The following is an 18,613-nucleotide window of genomic DNA, read 5'->3' on the forward strand; positions in this document are numbered from 1 at the left end:
TGATGACCTATTTCATATCCTTATCATAGTATTATCCATCCCAATGATACTACAGTAATATTAACAACTACTCTTAACAGATGCTCTCTGGGACTACCCCTGTGTTATCTGAAGACATTTTCTCCACTCAAGAGCCTCTATACCTGTTTTTGAAGATGGTCTTTGATCATAGAGCATGCTTGACTCACACTTAGGGCAGGCTAGAAACACTGCAAAATTAACTTCAATCAATGAAGGTCAACAGTTGGTGAATAAACAGCTCATCTTCTTCACCTTAGTGGGTCCCTTTCCAGGTGTGCTCTATGATATGTCTAAAAGTTTCAGTAGGATTGAGCCCCAGTTGCCCAGAGGAGTTACCTGCCCATAAACGTATCCTTCATTAGCAATCTTTTTTTTCCTCTGTGTCCCACCTCCACTCCCTCACAGTTTCTTGCATCTTTTCCCAAGTAAATTGCTAAGACACATATCCTTTCTCAGGGTCTGATTTTAGAGTTACTCACATTGGGTCACAACCACTTAGCACTTACCATGAGCTGGACACTGAGTCAAGCTCTTTATATGCATTATATAGTTTAAGTCTCTTAGCAACCCAATGAGATAAGTGCTAATTCATAAAATTAGGGTAATACTACTTATTCATAGCATTGTTGTGAAGTTTAAGTGCAATCATACATGTAAAGTGCTCAGAACTTGGTGAGAATCGAAGAGAAGACAAACTTGAAGAGTTTAGCATAGTCTTTTGCAAAGTAAGCAATTGGTCATTTGCCCAAGATCACAAAGATACTAAGTGATAGATTTTTGCCAAATTCTGCCAGATTCCAAAGTCCTATACTGTCTTGTCAGTTGTAACCTTCTACTCAATTATTTTCCACAGGAGACTGTAGGCTCCATGGGAACAGGAACCACGTTTATTATATTTAGTTTTATTCCCACAGCCTGGCATTCAGTAGACAGCAAAATATTTGTGTTGAAAAGAATCTATTTTTCCTTCCCCCTCAAATCTGTTTTATATTTAGTTTATATTCATTATTCACAAGAAATTTTGAGTCATTACTTAGAATAATTATAAAAACTATATATAAAAACAGAATGTCATCTTCAAAAAGTTGAATTTTTCTCTTATTTTTTTTCTCTTCAGGAAGATAGTATATTTCCATTTAGGGAAGGCAGCATATTTAGTGGCAAGGTCATGCTGGTTTTGAAGTTTAAAAGACCTGGTATAAATCCTGTATTTTCAACTCTATGATCTTGGAAAAAATACTTAGTCTCTCTGATTTGTAGTATTTTCATCTATAAAAGAGGAATGATTGTACCTCCCATACTAGTTATTTACTTTTGCATAACAAATTACCTAAAAACTTAGTAGCTAAAGACAACAAACATTTACTATCTCACATAGTTTCTGAGGATCAGTAGTCCAGGAATAGGTTAGCTGGGTTATTTTAGTTCAAGGTATCTCATGAGATTGCATTTAAGTTTTCTGCTAGGACTGTCATCATCCGAAGGCTTGACTGGGGCTGAAGATTCACTTCCAAGCTCACCCATATACTTGTTGGCAGGACTCTCAGCTCCTCTCCACGAGAGGCTTTCACAGTATGGAACTTAGTTTTCCCCAGAGAAAAAGTTCTTAGAGGGTGGGAGAGGTAGCCCCCAACACAGAAGCCACTGGGTCTTTTGTAACCTAATCTTGGAAGTGTCGTATCATCACCTCTTCCATATTCTATTGGTTGCAGACACCAATCCTCGCACAGGGTAGAAGGGGAAACCACACAAGGAAGTGAATACCAGTAGGTGAGATCACTGGTGCCATCTTGGAGTTTATGCACAACATCTCCCATATGGAGTTGTTGTTGGGTTTCACTTGGGGTGGCTGGCAAAATATTATTAGGGAAAGTTATAGATTATAGTCTCAAACCTTTTGGAAGGTTGAAAGGTTTTACTGGGACAGGCTGAAGGCAGCTGGTTCATTACATTAGTAGAGAAAGAGACGATAAGAGGCTTTCCGAGTTAAGTCTGTTTACCTCACATCCCTGTGTCTCTACTCTAACTGTTTACTCATGTAAACTTTTTGCTGGATGGCAGGAAGGTCAAAGGGGAATTACCCATTAATGGTGTTCACTCTGGGCCCCAGAATCTAAAAGTTTTTATCATTTGTAAAACCACTCTTTTAACCATGTTAATTATCCACAAGCGTGTTGACTTAGAACCTCTGTTATTAAATCTAAACTGAATAAATGTAAAGATGGACAGGGGGCTGGTTGGTTGGCTGCAATCGTCCTGTGAAAGCAGCCAACGGCCATCCCTAGCCCACTTGAATCACTGATGTGGGTGTGAGGGTGCATTTATTCACCCATCATTGAGTCAGGGTCTGCAGGACAGACCTCCACAGGTGGTGATCGATGTCTCAGGTGGTGACCCCAACGTGATCAAGGTCACAGGTGGTACCCTGTGTGAGGAGACCAATGCCACAGCCGGTAACCTGGTATGAGGAACCCGGTATGAGGAGACACTCACCACGGCTGGCGCCCTAACAGGGATGGTTGCAGAGATCAATCCTAGCATGGGGTGAAGGGGAAACCACACAAGGAAACCACGCTCAGTTTTTATGTGCCTAGAACATAGCTGCCTCTCAAAAAAACAAAAAATTCTGTTTTATGGACTCAAGGGAAGACACATGAGGTTTGGAACCTGAAGAACACTCTTAAAAATCCAGAGTGTAGTAGTCATCCCAGAACAATTACTGTCAAACAAATCTAGTTATTACATTTCACATCCTGCTGAGGACTTAGCCAGGAATACTGATGACAGCCAAAACTGCAGAGCTTCTTATAGTCTCCAGTATTTTATTTACATTGATTATTAGTTTTAGTTTTTGCCATCATATATTTCATTTAGTTCAGCAACTCTAAAGTGTATCATTTATTATGGTCACACTTTCCAAGTAAGGACAATGAACTTTAGGAAAGTGATATGATTTGTCTAAGGACACACAGCTATCTAATATGAAGTGAGGATTCACCCCAGAACAATGACTCCAAAGTCTATTCTCTATTAATTATCTCATACTGCATTAGTGCTAAGTCAAACTCATTTTATAGAAAATAAAAAGAGAAGAGGGGGGAGTGTCATGAATAATGCCCTTTCCAGTAATTTCTACATAAACTGACAGCAGTTTCCTAAGGGTTCTCTTTTCTGTAGTTGCCAGTTGTTAAATGGCCCAGGATTTCCCAGAGCACATCTAGGTATGTGCAGAGAGCCCTGAAATGCTGATATTGCCTTAGGGGATTATTTGTTTTTTATAATCCCACAGGCCATACCTGATGCATTTTTGCCTGAACTTCCTCCTCCTTTATACATATACCCAGGAAGGAAAAGATGAATAAATAAGATCTTTCAGCCTGCAGATTTCCAGTAATTAATAAAAGCAAATGCTTTCTGTTGAGGGCCAGTTGAGACTCGAGGTGGTGAATGAGGGCTGAATGTGTAAGCAGTGTACGCTTCCAGCCAGCCAAGAATCCAGACAGAGCCTGCAACCTCCAGGCCTTGGAAATCTAAGAGCACAGAAGGACAGGGTACAGAACTATGGAGTATGACACTTATTCCAGAGACTTTGACCTGCTACATTCACAGGTCATGACAGCTTTGGTGCTGCCTCTGGGGAAGGGCTGCCATTCAACCTGCCAAGCGAAGAACCAAAGGAACAAAGGCATGAAGCTCTTGGAGCATGGCTGGGCCAAGTTACTGAGAGTACTGTTTGCATGGTTCTGGCCATTTTCCAAACGACCTCTCACTCAGCCTCACCACAGCCTTTACCCGCAGAGCCACCTGGGGTGGAAAGGGAGGGGTTTTTCTTATCCTCTATCCAACAGATGAGGAGACTGTGACTCAGAGAGGCGAATGGCTTGGCCAAAGTCTAACAACAGTAACCACAGAGTAATGATTTCTAAGCTACTAATTAACTTTCTAACCATCTACCCATCAGGAATTGGCCTCTAAGTTGAAAAGGCATTCCCGAGTCTCTGTATACCACACACCAAGGATTGGTATTCCAAGTAATCATTTTAGAAATTAAAAGTGCAATAGTTAAAATAAAGAAAAGAAGATATTGGACACATCCATTAAAGACAAACAGCAGGATAAATACAACAGAAGAATGATTCAGTGGGCCTGAGTATCAGATTCCTTCTAAAAGTTATCATGAAAGAGAGTGGAGATACATTAAGGGCTATGGAACGTAGAAAGGGAACTGCCAATATTTGAATAACAGAAATTCAAGAAATAGAGAAGTAGAGGTAACAATGAAGGGAGGAAAATACTTGGAAAAATATTAATGATAGATTTTCTAAAAGAAGAAAGAAAGGAAAGAAGGAAAAGGGACTTTGGAATAGAGTATCAAATAGGATTTAAAACCCAAAACAAATATAATTTAATGGAATTTGAAAACGTCATAGAGAAAATTCTATGTGCTTCCAGAGGAAAAGAACGTATTGCTTTGCAAAAGAACAAGACTCAGAGATTAACCACTGATAAAAGAAGATGATGGAACAATATTTTAGAAGTATTAAATGACTATAACTGCCATTAAATACTTTCACTTAAATGTGAAGGGACAGTAAAGATATTTTTAGGCATTCAAACCTCAGTAGTTTTACCACACAAAGCTTCACTTTGGAAACACTCCATGCTTCATTTGATCCTTCCTCACAGGTCTGTGATGTGATGGTTGTTAATGCTGTCCTTGAAGGCAGGATTAAAATGGTGGAATCACCTATCCATGGTCACACATTGGAACTCACAGCCAGGTCAGAGCTGTGCAAATCTTTTCCTTCTCCTACTCTAGGATTTTGTCTCCTTGAAGAAGCAGAAAGGAAGTTCATATAACTGTTCTCACAGCCTTCCTACCTGCCCTTGACACTCAAGGGAATTCTAGAGTTGCCCTCTACTTCCCCAAGTCCGTCTTCTCAGGGCTCCTGTTTTTCTACCAGAGAGACAAAGTCAATCTGTATAATCAAGGAATGAGAGACAGGGGACAAAGAGAAAGAAACACACAGGCCAAATTGCGTGGAAAAATGATAGGAAAAAACCAGGATGGGAAGCTGTTCTGCGATATAAGGAATATGTGAGGAATAAGGGAAAGTCATACAGAGCTATAGAAGACCAGGAGTGGTGTCCCATTGGTGTTCTCTAAGCAAATAGAGGTTTTGAGTAACTTTGTAGTTGCTTTTTTTTTTTTTTTTTTTTGGGATATTCTGAGATAGAGCCTCATTCTATACCCAGGCTGGAATGCAGTAGCACAGTCTCAGCTCACTGCAACCTCCTACTCCCAGGTTCAAGTGATTCTCCTGCCTCAACCTTCCAAGTAGCTGAGACTACAGGTGAATGCCAACACACACTGCTAATTTTTGTATTTTTAGTAGAGATGGGGTTTCACCATGTTGGCCAGGTTGGTCTCGAACTCCTGACCCAAGTGATCTGCTTCTTCAGCCTCCCAAAGTTCTGGGATTACAGGTGTGAGCCTGGGATTACAGTGCCTGGTCATAGTTGCTTTGAATTGTTGGAGAGGCATTTCCTTGGAAGCAAAATTGATCTGGGCTTGGACCTTGTAGATTCCTAGATTTGTAAGAAACATACATATAACTATGTGATAGCCTATCTGCTGTGGAGCAGACTTCCTTCACAAAAGGGATCCCTGTAACAATAAAAATAATGAAAAGATTATGACCCTGAGAATGTACTCCAGTGGTCAAAACCTTTGATTTCTGTCAGGTATGTTAGGGGAGCATGGAGGAAGCTTACCATTCGTATTTGTCCTTTTATGCTTTTTGTTTCTACTTAACTGTTTTCCGTTCCTGATTGCCTTTCTCATTGTGACAATGCTTTATTTCCACAGGGCAGTTTATTGTTATGGACCAAGTAAGGGTCAGGCCAATTTGAGTCCTAATCTCAAACCCCCACTAGTCCTGTCCATTGATCTTAGATAAATTACTTTTTTTTTCTCGTAGAAATCATGTTTCCTTTTAATTGATACTTAATTCACAACACTTTTTTTCCTCTTGGCTGCTACTCTGGTAATAATTAGGTCCCCATCTCTCAAGAACATTGCACCTGACCACACTGAGAACCAGTGTGAACATGGGCCCCAAACTAAAGCTTTTGGAACAACAAGGAACAGCAAAAACCAGTCTCTCCCTTCACTTAGAAACGGGCTATGATTGGGAGGGTCCAAATCTTTATTATTTAAACACAGAAAACCAGGGGCTCAATGCCAACATGGAAACCAGAATGCATCAGGAATGAAGTACAGTGTCCCCTCATATACACAAGGTCAAGATGGGTTTGGAGAAATAAGTATTTGACCATCCAGCCTTTTCTAGGAGACAGGGCCCCAGCCCAGCATTTTTAAAGAAACATATTTTTGTTTCTATTATTTGCATTACTTCTCAAAGGGGTATACAATCTATAAAAGGGATATAAGGGAGGGGAATAAATCTGCTAACACACAAGGAACATTCCTGGATAATGATTTTTAGTTGCAAAGATTGTTTAAAAGTGGCACATTTTTTTTTTTAAATTGCATTTTAGGTTTGGGGGTACATGTGAATAACATGCAAGATTGTTGCATAGGTACACACATGGCAGTGTGATTTGCTGCCTTCCTCCCCTTCACCTATATCTGGCATTTCTCCCCATGCTCTCTCTCCCCAACTCCCCACCCCCCACTGTCCCTCCCCTATTTTCCCCCAACAGGCCCCAATGTGTAGTGCACCCCTCCCTGTGTCCATGTGTTCTCATTGTTCAACATGTGCCTATGAGCGAGAACATGCAAAAAAAAACACCTTAAACTTCATATGGAACCGAAAGAGAGCCCGCATAGCCAAGTCAATTCTAAACAAAAAGAACAAAGCAGGAGGCGTCACACTACCAGACTTCAAACTATACTACAAGGCTACAGTAATCAAAACAGCATGGTACTGGTACCAAAACAGAGATATAGACCAATGGAACAGAACAGAGGCCTCGGAGACAACACAACATATCTACAACCATCCGATCTTTGACAAACCTGACAAAAACAAACAATGGGGAAAGGATTCCCTGTTTAATAAATGGTGTTGGGAAAACTGGCTAGCCATGTGCAGAAAACAGAAACTGGATTTCTTCCTGATACCTTACACTAAAATTAACCCCAGACTTAAACATAAGACCTAACACCATAAAAACCCTAGAAGAAAATCTAGGCAAAACCATTCAGGAGATAGGCGCAGGCAAGGACTTCATGACCAAAACACCAAAAGCATTGGCAACAAAAGCCAAAATAGACAAATGGGACCTAATCAAACTCCACAGCTTCTGCATGGCAAAAGAAACCATCATTAGAGTGATTCAGCAACCAACAGAATGAGAAAAAATTTTTGCAGTCTACCCATCTGACAAAGGGCTAATATCCAGAATTTACAAAGAACTAAAACAGATTTACAAGAAAAAAACAAACAAGCCCATTCCAAAGTGGGCGAAGGATATGAACAGACACTTTACAAAAGAAGACATACATGAGGCCAACAAACATATGAAAAAATGCTCATCATCACTGGTCATCAGAGAAATGCAAATCAAAACTACATTGAGATACCATCTCACGCCAGTTAGAATGGCAATCATTAAAAAATCTAGAGACAACAGATGCTGGAGAGGATGTGGAGAAACAGGAACACTTTTACACTGTTGGTGGGAATGTAAATTAGTTCAACCATTGTGGAAGACAGTGTGGTGATTCCTCAAGGACCTAGAAATAGAAATTCCATTTGACCCAGCAATCCCATTACTGGGTATATATCCAAAGGATTATAAATTGTTCTACTATAAAGACACATGCACATGAATGTTCATTGCAGCACTGTTTACAGTAGCAAAGACCTGGAACCAACCCAAATGCCCATCGATGATAGACTGGACAGGGAAAATGTGGCACATATACACCATGGAACATTATGTAGCCATCAAAAACGATGAGTTCATGTCCTTTGTAGGGACATGGATGAACCTGGAAACCATCATTCTCAGCAAACTGACTCAAGAGCAGAAAATCAAAAGTGGCACATTTTTTAAAACTGGCAAAAATTCAGGGCAATTTGAGAAAGAATTCAAAAGTGGTGGCTATATTTGCTGGCAGGTTTAGGTAGGGCATGCGTACTTACAAATCCCTTTTTTTCCAGTGTATATGTCAAGATGCCAAGTCCTCTGATCGTCAAAATAAGCAATTTTGTATATTACCGTGCAAAGGACAACAGAGGAAAAGAGACTCTCTTGGAGGGTGACTAAAAGGTCTTTTTCAAAAGGTTTGTATCACTCTGAGTGGAAGGACTGGAGCCCACGTCCCTGTAGCCTTCCTTAACTTGGCCCTTCCTCTTCTTTGGTTGCAGTGACCTCATTGGGAGCTGTTTCTTCTACATGTTCTACTGGCTCCTCCTCTACCTCTTCCTCCCCTTCTTGGGGATAGAGATCTGGGTATTCCTGCCTGCCTTCCTGCATGGCTCAGAACTGGTCTACACAGTCTGACCCCTTGACCTCCTCTTGCTACGGTGGAAGCAGGAAAAGGCCACTTTGAACTGTTCCCTGGCAGGAGCCACTGGCCATTCCCACTAGGAACAACAGGCAGTTCCAGTTAATGTCTCCATTTAGCAGCATCAATCCATGCTCCTCCTAGGGAGGGTTCGTTGGGGTCATCAGCCAGCAGCTCTGCATTGCTTGGAGTTTTGTGGTCTTCTTTGGTCACAAATATGATTCGATCCTTCTGTTCCTACCGGCAGTAGGACATGGCTATAGCCCAGTCCTTAGACCTCACAGAAGGAGCGGTGGCCGCTGCAGCTTCACGCAATGACCTCCCTCTCCTCAGGCAGGGAGGATGCCTCTGAGGCCTGTGCAGATTGAGATAAACTGCTTAATCTTCCTGGACCTCATTTTTAAAAAAAATTTGTGGAATGGACTAAATCATAGCCATTCACTGGCAGAGTTATTGAGAGAATTGCATGAAGTAATGAAGGTGAGGCCCCTCACCAGCAGTAGGTGTCCACATGCCTTTCACCCTCATTCTCCTTTGGCTTGCCTCTCCTGTGAGGCACTGTCTGTTACCAGTTAATGCAGAACCAATAAAGGACATGAGGACTCTTGACCATCAGTAAACTGATGCTCAAGGATCTCTTTCTTGCGTCTTGTTGACCCTTTGACAAATGAACCTTTTTCCTCTTGAAAATCAGCTGACATCTTTTAAAAGGCCCTGCCTCAATTCTGAAACTCTACTCTGTATTAAAAGTAGCAGTGATAGGAAGCATCCTTCATCTATATCTGATCTTCACAAGAATGTATCTAAAGTTTCTCCACTGAGTGTAATGTTTGCAATAGATTTTTGATGTAAAACCTTTATCCTTGGTTGCTGAAATTCATGTTTGTTTTTGAGTTCTCTTATGATCAGAACTAGACATTGAACTTATCACATGATTTTCTTCATGCACGAGGTAATCACATGCATTTTTCTTTTATATATTGATACAGATAAATTATATTTATAAATTATCTGATGTTAAAACATATGTTCACTCCATCCAAAACCTTACTTAAATATAAGATAATTCTTAATTGGTTAGTGAATTTGTATCATTCAGATCAGGTAGTCACTTGTTGATTTTTGGGCATTTGCTCTGTTGTGTTTCTAAAGATAGGTGTTTAAAAATTTTTAATTATAATTGCTGCTATATCTGATTTTTCTCACAGTTTTATAAATTTTATATATATATATATATATATATATATATATTTAGAGGCTACATTTTAGAGTCCTATATGCTCATGATCGGCCTTCCTGCTCTATTGGTTTAGAATATTTTTCTTTAAGATATTGTTTCCCTACAATTTTTAAGACTGTTACTCCAGATTTCACTTGGTTCATACTGGCCTGTTATTTCTTTTCTCACCCTTATATTTTGAAATTTTCTTGTATCCTTTTGATTTGTATGTGTGTCTGTTGACCATACAATTTGTGTTGCTAAAAATCTCAACTGAGACCCTGCCTTTTAATTGGTGAGCTTAACTATTTACATCTATTTTAATTACTCTAATATTATTACATTCTTGTGTACTTTCTATTATTAAAGCTTTTGATAGTAAAATACAATTAAACTCTTAACTACAAAGTTTGATTTATTTGATGTAAAACATCTGTTGTTTCTTTTTTCTCTTTCCCTTTTCCAGATTACATTAAGTTATTGTTAATGTTTAAATATGCTAATGGTATTTCAAATGTATTACTATTTATGTCTTTCATAAAAAAATATACAGTTGTGTAGCATGTTCTCATGTTACTTTTATCTTTAATCCTACCCTCAGCCCCATCCCTGCTGTGACTTGTCTAAAATTATAATTCCATTTTGTTTTGTTTTCTTTATTGCTTGTTTAAAAAAAAAAAGACAACTTTATTTAGTAAGTCTATCACTCCTTTCTGTACCTCTTCAAGTTCCCTCCCGTATTTATTTTTGTTTTTTTCCTGCTCATTTATACCAGGAGTGTTTTCAAAGTGGGGTTTTGGGTAGTAAAACTTCTGAGGCTGCTGCACAGGTGATACACTTTTATTTGTGATTCCTACTCTACCTTTAAAAACGATTCAATGGAATAATCTTCTGCCTCAGTCAGCTCTCACTGTTCACTTCCTTGTAGGTCAGAGTGCAAGAGGCCCTTTGAAATCATAATCTCAATGCTTGTATTTGAATGTGTCCACTCCCAGAAATGAATCACAATGACAAATCTGGATTAGTGTCAAGCCTTCCCCCACTCTCATTTTGAGCTGTTTGGCTCTGAAGCCAGCAATGGCATGAAGGGTATGGCTGCATTCTTTATTCCTCCATCTGTCCTCCACCTGGGGAACTCTGGCCTTCAATCCCCTTGCTGCTTTCTGTTTTGATTTCCCCCAAGTTCTCAGGTAGAAGAGGAAGACAGAGGAGGGATAAAGATAAGTAAGTATTTTTGGAATGAATTTTATTCTAAGCTGGTTCTGAGCTCTCTGGATCAGGCAGATGCCTACAGTTCACTCTTTTTTTACTGGGCATTTTTGTGGGTTCTTTGAAGGGTCCCTCCAAGGCCCTTCTATCTTTCAGTACTTGGACAGGGGTGGAAGTACCACTATTCTAGCTGGTGTCTTTCAATTCTTTCCTCAGTCATAAGATTGCAGCGATATCCACCTCCCCAACTATCACCACTACTTCCTTTCCTACCTCAAGATGACAATACTGAAGATGTTGAAAGATACACCACCCCCAACCCGTGCACGTGCGCGCCGTGCACACGCACACACACACACACACACACACACACAGAGGTGTTTCTCCTACACATGGCCCACACTGGGCCACAAGAAATACCCACAAATCCCTTGTTCCAACAACCTGAGCAAGCAAGCATCGGCAAATATTCTTTCCTGGCTCTGCCCCAAGCTCTTAGTCTCTCACTCCTTAGATTTCCAAGGCATGTGGGAAAATGTGGGACACCAATTTCTACATCAACCAGCTGCAGGGAACACACCTCAAAGCTCCCCAATGGTCCTCCTGAAGTCCCCTGCACTTGTCTGGAGTTGAAAAGAATTCAGCAATGGAACAGTTCCTTCCAAAGAACTCCCTTCACAAAATCTGCCCTTTCCTCATTTAGAAGTGCTGGAGGGCATTCAACAAACAACAGCTTGAGTTTTTGGTGTCAACTCGCCTAGTTTTAAATACTTGTGTTATGATCCTGGCTGAGTTATGCATCTTCTCTATGCCTCAGTTTCATTATCTGTAAAATGTGGATAACATCAGGTCTTAGCTACAAAATTGCTATAAGGATTAAATAGGATAACACATTGGAGAACACTTACAAACACACTGAAAGTGCCAGCTGTTATTCTTATAACAAACTGCAAATCTCTGTATAAATAGTAGATTTATCATTATAACATAATGACCCAATAGGTTTCTCATGATTTGGGGATCAGAATTTATAAATTTTCCTGAATCCATGAGCTTAAGTATGCAAAAGCTCGAACCAGCTTGAAGGAAAATCCTAGATTATTTTTATCATTACTTCCGTATAATCTGCTGACAAATTACAAATCGTTTGCAGAATTGCAAATTGCAGTGATAACATTTCTATGGGAAATAAATAGAGCTGTTACTTCTTCACTGTCTGGTGTGATCATCCATTTATCTCACTGCCTTCTGGGAACACTGATGACAGGGTCTTGAGATATCCTTTCTTCCTTTTGAGATTGACAAATACAAATTTATCAAAATTCAGTTGAAATGTCATCTTTTCGGTTTGGTGAAAGCTGACTTAATCAACTCCTCCAAACACAATTGTTTTCTTCCCTTCTCTGCATTCTAATATGATTTTCTATAGTTCCCCCCTCTTATTTAACTCTAGCGTATCTGGTTTCTGCCTGTCTATGACCCCTTGGATTGAATCTCTGTCCTTACTCTTAAATATGACCTTGGCTCTAGGTATTGTTCCTCACACACCCATTTCATCCATACTTGATGGCTAGTGTGGCCATACATGCTGGCTTATCTCCCTTTTCTACCATGATAATTTGATTTGGGCTCTCAGACCCTTCATCTATATCTGATACCCCAGGGTCTCCTAATCTGGACGTTTAGAAATAAAAGATAAGTGTCACTAGAAACTAACAGGGTATAGGAAAAGCAATTCCTATATTTGGGAGTGGTGAAGGTTGGGAAGAAGGGAAGGTAGGGGGGTCTAAAATCTGTGTCTTGGAGGAATTGTTTTCCAGGTGGAGATGTCCAAGTGTAAATTTATGTCAGCTGGACAAAACAGCCATGCCAAGGCAGAGAGACATGGAAAAGGTTGCTGTGACAGCCCCATGATGAGAGTTGATGTGTGGAAGTGTGGAATGGGAGCCGCAGGGAGCATGATGGAAGGTAAAACTGGGCAGAGGTCATCAAAGTCAATGAATGCTCATAAGGAGTTGGTTTTGTTATTTAGGCTTTGTGGAGATATCCAGGATTGTTAAATGGAGAGGGGTGGTGAAAAGATAGAAGCTCTATTTCAGAAAGATCATTCTGACTACCATGAGGTTGGCTTGGAGGGAGTACACAATAGCATCAGCCTGGAAGAGCCAGTCCTTCCATCTGTCACAGCACAGTGGATGTCTATCATCCCATTAACAGCCATTCATTATTTTACGGCTGAGGAGTGTCTCCAAGAAGTCAGATATAACAAGGAGAATTAGTTGCATGGTGTGTGTTTGTGGGGCGTATGGGACTCAGAGGGTTCAGGGAAGAATGCACAGGATATTTAATCCTGATAAATATGGGAGAATGAAGTCTGTGGGCTTCACTCCAGAAGAAAAGATGTTTAGGAGGATATTGCTGAGAAGCAAAATTATATATACTCTAGGCAGAGCAGAGGGACAGGAGAGAAGGAAGCCAGAGAGAGACAGAAGATCTTACCCTGGACTTTGTGGCACAAGAAAGAGGAACTGTGCTTGGTTGGTCTGTTTGATTGTTCTGATGTTGGCATTTTCCTGGGCCCTGTTTCTGCTGCTTTGCAGAGAGGAAAGCAGTCACTGGCAGAAGGGTACCTCTCCTTCTGACTTGAATCCTCTGTTCCTGGTTGAAGTCCATAGCTAAATTCTAGCTTCTTCTGCCCTGTGCTGGATAAGACGGCAAAGCGGTAAGAGCTTGCTTACCAGCCTCAGTGGAGAACTGAACACTGACTTTCTATATTTTTACTTGTTCTTTTTGCCCAGGGCCTTTAAGAGACTGGAATGGAGGTGGACTCTGGATATGGAGTTCAACTGACTAATACTCTGTTTTGTTTCCAAGTTCAGAAATATGTACAATCATGTCCTGATATTAAGAATTATAAATTCATTCTCTGCTCTCCAAAGCAAAGGAGTTACCAGAAAGCGTTTCATCACTATGAAGTCCTAACTGTAGCCCCAGGTCATTAGATTTCATAAATCAGTGTGCCTGAATAGTGGCTTAAGAGACTATTTTCAGGACAACTGATGGGATTATGAGAAAAGCTCCTAATGACTGATATCTAATAGCAGAATCTTAATTACCATAGACTTCATAGGAAGCACCTGATAGCTCTACAGATGACTTAATTAGAATCCACATTTTAAAATTGCTTCTCGATGAGTCAGTGATAGCATCCTTTGGGAGCCAAGTCTTTATGTAAGGTCTCATACACACAAAAAATCTCAATGTTGAAGACAACTTCTGTTAAAACCACCACTTTCAATTTTTAGTCTTAAGAAAAATTGTCACCTTTTCTTGACTAAAACCTTGCAGGCTCAGGAGAAGCTGAAATTAAAATATTTTTTTTGTCATTCATCCATTGCTATAGCTAGAGGTCATGGAAATCCCATGGCATGGTGTATGAGGTCCCACACCATATGACACCAACCTATTCATTCACATATATATTTAGCAACAAATAGCTACTGGGATGCTGGAACAGCCAAGAGTTTTACTGGATGCTAAATCAGTAACAATGGTGAGCAAAAACAAATATAGCATCTTGCTTTCTTAAGCTTACAACTTTTTAAAAGCAGCTATACCTCATCAGTAAATTACCCAAATAAATGTAAGAGAGCAGATACTGGTGCAATGAGATAGATAACTCATGAGATTGACATATATTGATCAGAGAAATCTGGGTTTCCGGAAAAAAAATTCATTGGGCTGAAGAGTAGGAAATCGTTTGTTAGGACAAGGGTTAGGTAGCAGGGAGTGAAGGTGGGGATTGCATTTGGGGCACAGGGAAGAAGGCACAAAGACCCTGGGGCAGGATTAAACTGGAAAACAGTCAGTGTGGTTGGAGAGCCATGGGGACTACGTGTTAATATATAAAAAAGACACTTATTATAACCATGGGTGCTGTGAAAGCAGATACATAATTCAGGCAATAAATGTTAAAAGAGAAAAAAGGGCTGGAATAGTTTCAAAGAATATCACATCTTGGGCTGGAATCTGGCTTGAAAGGAGTTCATAAGGGTGTGGGGAATGGGAGGTGGGTGGCATCTAACTGAGGTTCAAGGCTTTAGACAGGGCCCTGCAGAGAGGTGGGATGCGAATTGAGAACTGAAAGGCTGGGAACTAGTCATAGAAATTGTGGGCTGAGGAGAGTGAAATAAAATGGTGCCGCTCAGGATGGCTGGTGTGAGGTACATTATGAGGGCAGGTACACCAGAAGAGGCTGGGGAAGTACGGGCAGGCCAGGTAATAAGAGGCCTTGAAGTTCAGCAAAGAACTTGCAACCTGCAGAGAGCCAAGGAATGAGAGAAGGGTAGGCATTAAGAATTGTGAACCAATGGGGATCTGGAGTGGATTAAACACAGTCAATCCCATTTATACCAATCACAGCAGACTGGCATAAAACCTATACCAATAAAACCTGTTGAATAAAACTTATCTGCACATCTCCAGCTTCTCCCCTTGAACTGGAAGGTGGTGTTTGTGGGAATGGATGGACAAAGTATATTTTGCCTGGAAAGGGGGAAGGAGTGGTGTGAATGTGTATGCACATATGTGTGGTTGGGCATAGAGCACAGGCTGTAGAGCCTGAGAAATGTTTTCAAGTATGTGACTGCCTCTGGATCTGGGATGAATATGCCCTTTGAAATCCCTTCAATGCCGACTAGAATGGAAACTAAACTCCCCCGAGAGTTCGAGTCCTTTATTCCTAGCTTTCTAGATGCCTTTCTTCCACTCACATGTTCTCACTTGTCACTCCAGTCAAAGTAGGTCACCTGGCATCTCACTTCTTCATATGACTTTCCGCACCTGGGTTGTTTTCACCCAAACACCACCCATCTCGCTACCCAAATCCTTCCAGGCACTGCCTGAAATATTACTTCCAGGAAACTTCCAGATCTCCTACCAGAAGGCTCCCCTGTTCTTCTGAACTCATACAGTATTTGCACCCCTTTCTGTCTTACATATGGGGGAGAGTGTCTGAATACAGGTCCTGATACAGAGTAAACAGAAATTCGGTATACACATTCAAATGAATGATTATGAATAAATCAACAGATATTAGCATTTGTGTTCATCTTTTCTTTTTACTTGGAGTAAGATCCCAGGAGCTGTCTTACTCCTCTCTGTAGCCTTCACAGTGCAAGACAATAAAACAAGCACAAAGAGGCTTAGGTGCTGTGCTTCTTGCATGGTTTAAATGAATGAATCAGTAATTCAGACTCAACTAAAAGCAAATTTGATGACATCATTCAATGCTTCTCAATTGTGGATGGAATTGTTCCCCTGGAGGTGCGTGTTTGGGAATGTGTACAGCATTTCTGACTGCCTTAGTTGCTGGTGGGGGTACTACTTGCATTTAGTGGCAGGGATCAAGAATGATAAAAACTCTGCAAATCCAGGCAGAGTCCAGCACAACAAAAAAGTTGTTTCACCTGCACCATTAAAGAACTGTCTGCTCTACATGATATTGAGAGAATAGAAAATGTTTTGAACAAAATTGTAGACCCTTCTCCTCTGGGGAAATTAAAAGAAAACAAGAGAATGTTGTCCTGGTGGCCTCTCTCAACCCTGCCCAGCCCTGACATACTAAACTCCTGGGGAATGTAATATCCAGGCCAAATGATGCAGACACAGGAGACCCACCCCTTTGTTTCCTGCAGGGGCAGCCTCAGCGTTCCCTGCTCCCATCAGAAAGGGCTTAGGGCTGAACGACACTCCCTCTGGCCAGGAGAGAGAGCATGTAATAACTCGGAGAAAAATGTGGACATTTGCACTGGCACTCAGATGCTATCACAAGACCTGCAATCAGCCTGTCCTAGAGTTTTTTTTTCTTTTTCTTTTCTCTTAACTAAGTCAATAGCAGGACTCAGCTATAGGAAGCAAGCTATGAGCAGTGGAGAAGATTTGAGGTGGTGACAAGGTTAAGGGTGACAGAATGTCTGGAAAGAGAAGTGACAAACTTGGCTGACTTTTGAAGCCCCTTCCCACATCACCAGGCTGAAACTGACCACTGCCTTCCTTACATTATATATAGAGTTTCATATAAATATATATGAAGATAAGTATTATATTTATTAGGTTATATATAAATATAATACATTACAAATATAAAAATATGTTACATAGTTGTCTCAATCACAAGTAATTTTATGACAATGTATTTTGATATTATATAATATTAATATATTATAATATCAATACATTATTAGTACATTAATTTAGTAATACATTAATATATTAATGGATATAGTATATTAATATTATAGTAATATATTAATATCAATATATTATGTATTATAATTTTTGTTACTATGTTTATGATGATGAATAATAATTTTATAATCCCTGCTAATCCTAGAGCTCCCTGAGAATACTGTCAATATTTTATTTATTCTTGTATTGCCAGAACCTAGGAGAACACCTGACTTCCTCCCTTCATATACATTTCTGTTTTATTCCAAAGTACATATGATTTTACAATTATGTTTTTGCCACAATTTATAGCACAAAATCTTGACAACAGCGACTAACCCGTACTCCCTTCTGTGTCCCCTGAATCAGAGTTCCATATACTCAAGAAATGTTCAGCAAATTTTGGTTGAATCAAATTAAACTGAAGATGTGATAATAAACTGAGCATTGAAACCTCTAGTCTGAATGGTCAGATGCATGATAGTACCACAGAAAAAAATATATATTGAAGATAAAGAACTAAGTGAGCTAAAGAAATAAAGGGGCTCTAACATTAACAAAGCCTTTTAATTTCAGGAAATTAATTAAACACTTTGGAAGGAAGTGAGTTTTTTACAAAGGAAAGGCTCAGGCAGAGGGGGCAATTTTGGCAGAAGAGACTTAGAGACTTAACCATTGATTCATAGAAAGTGGAATAGTTAGTTGTCCAGGGCCATTGATTAGACACATCCCAGAAGCAAATGGAAAAAGAAATGTTCAGAATACAGATTAAGTCACAGTCTTAAGAATATCCTGTTGATAAGTGCACCAAACCACCATGGCAAACATTTTCCCATGTAACAAACCTGCACATCCTGTACATGTATCCCAGAACTAAAATAAAATAAAAATAAAATAAAAAATAAAGGATATCCTGTCATAATAGGCTAGTCCAGATTGATATACTGAAGAAGGCACTCTGTAGGAACACAGAGAGAAATAAAATATATTTCCTACTTTCAAATTATTCTTAAAGCTATCTATCTCCTTCTCATGGTTTTATAGGCCGAGATATTGTATTTGAACCTTTCATGTTAGACTTCTAAAATCTAAAGGATTTTAAATCAGGGAAATCTGGGTTAATGTAAACATTTGCCATTGTTTTTCTCAACATAACATTTTCTTAAAAAGGCTTTTGATTTCTTGAATGAAATGTAAAGAAAATCCATTGTCTTGAAGAGAAGTTTCATTAAATATTATCTCCTTTTCTCTGTTCTTTAAATAAGTTCTTCCAGACCTGGCAATTCCCAAGTATGTTTGAGAAAGTTGGTTGTTCTCAGTCAGTGGATTAGAAATTAGGCTTTTAAAAATACATAGAGATTCTTGATTGTCTAGGATGTTTGTTCTCAATTAACAAG

The 18,613-nt window shown here is 39.8% G+C and overlaps 1 pseudogene; it reads right to left on the reverse strand.

The window, feature by feature from the left end:
- Window positions 1–8,388: 8,388 nt before the first annotated feature.
- LOC116524917 lies at window positions 8,389–8,815 on the reverse strand (annotated as a pseudogene).
- Between the last annotated feature and the right edge of the window lie 9,798 nt (window positions 8,816–18,613).

The sequence above is a fragment of the Sapajus apella genome, unplaced genomic scaffold (assembly GCF_009761245.1).
Source record: "Sapajus apella isolate SASKATOON/1434 unplaced genomic scaffold, GSC_monkey_1.0 scaffold46, whole genome shotgun sequence".
Classification (NCBI taxonomy): domain Eukaryota; kingdom Metazoa; phylum Chordata; class Mammalia; order Primates; family Cebidae; genus Sapajus; species Sapajus apella.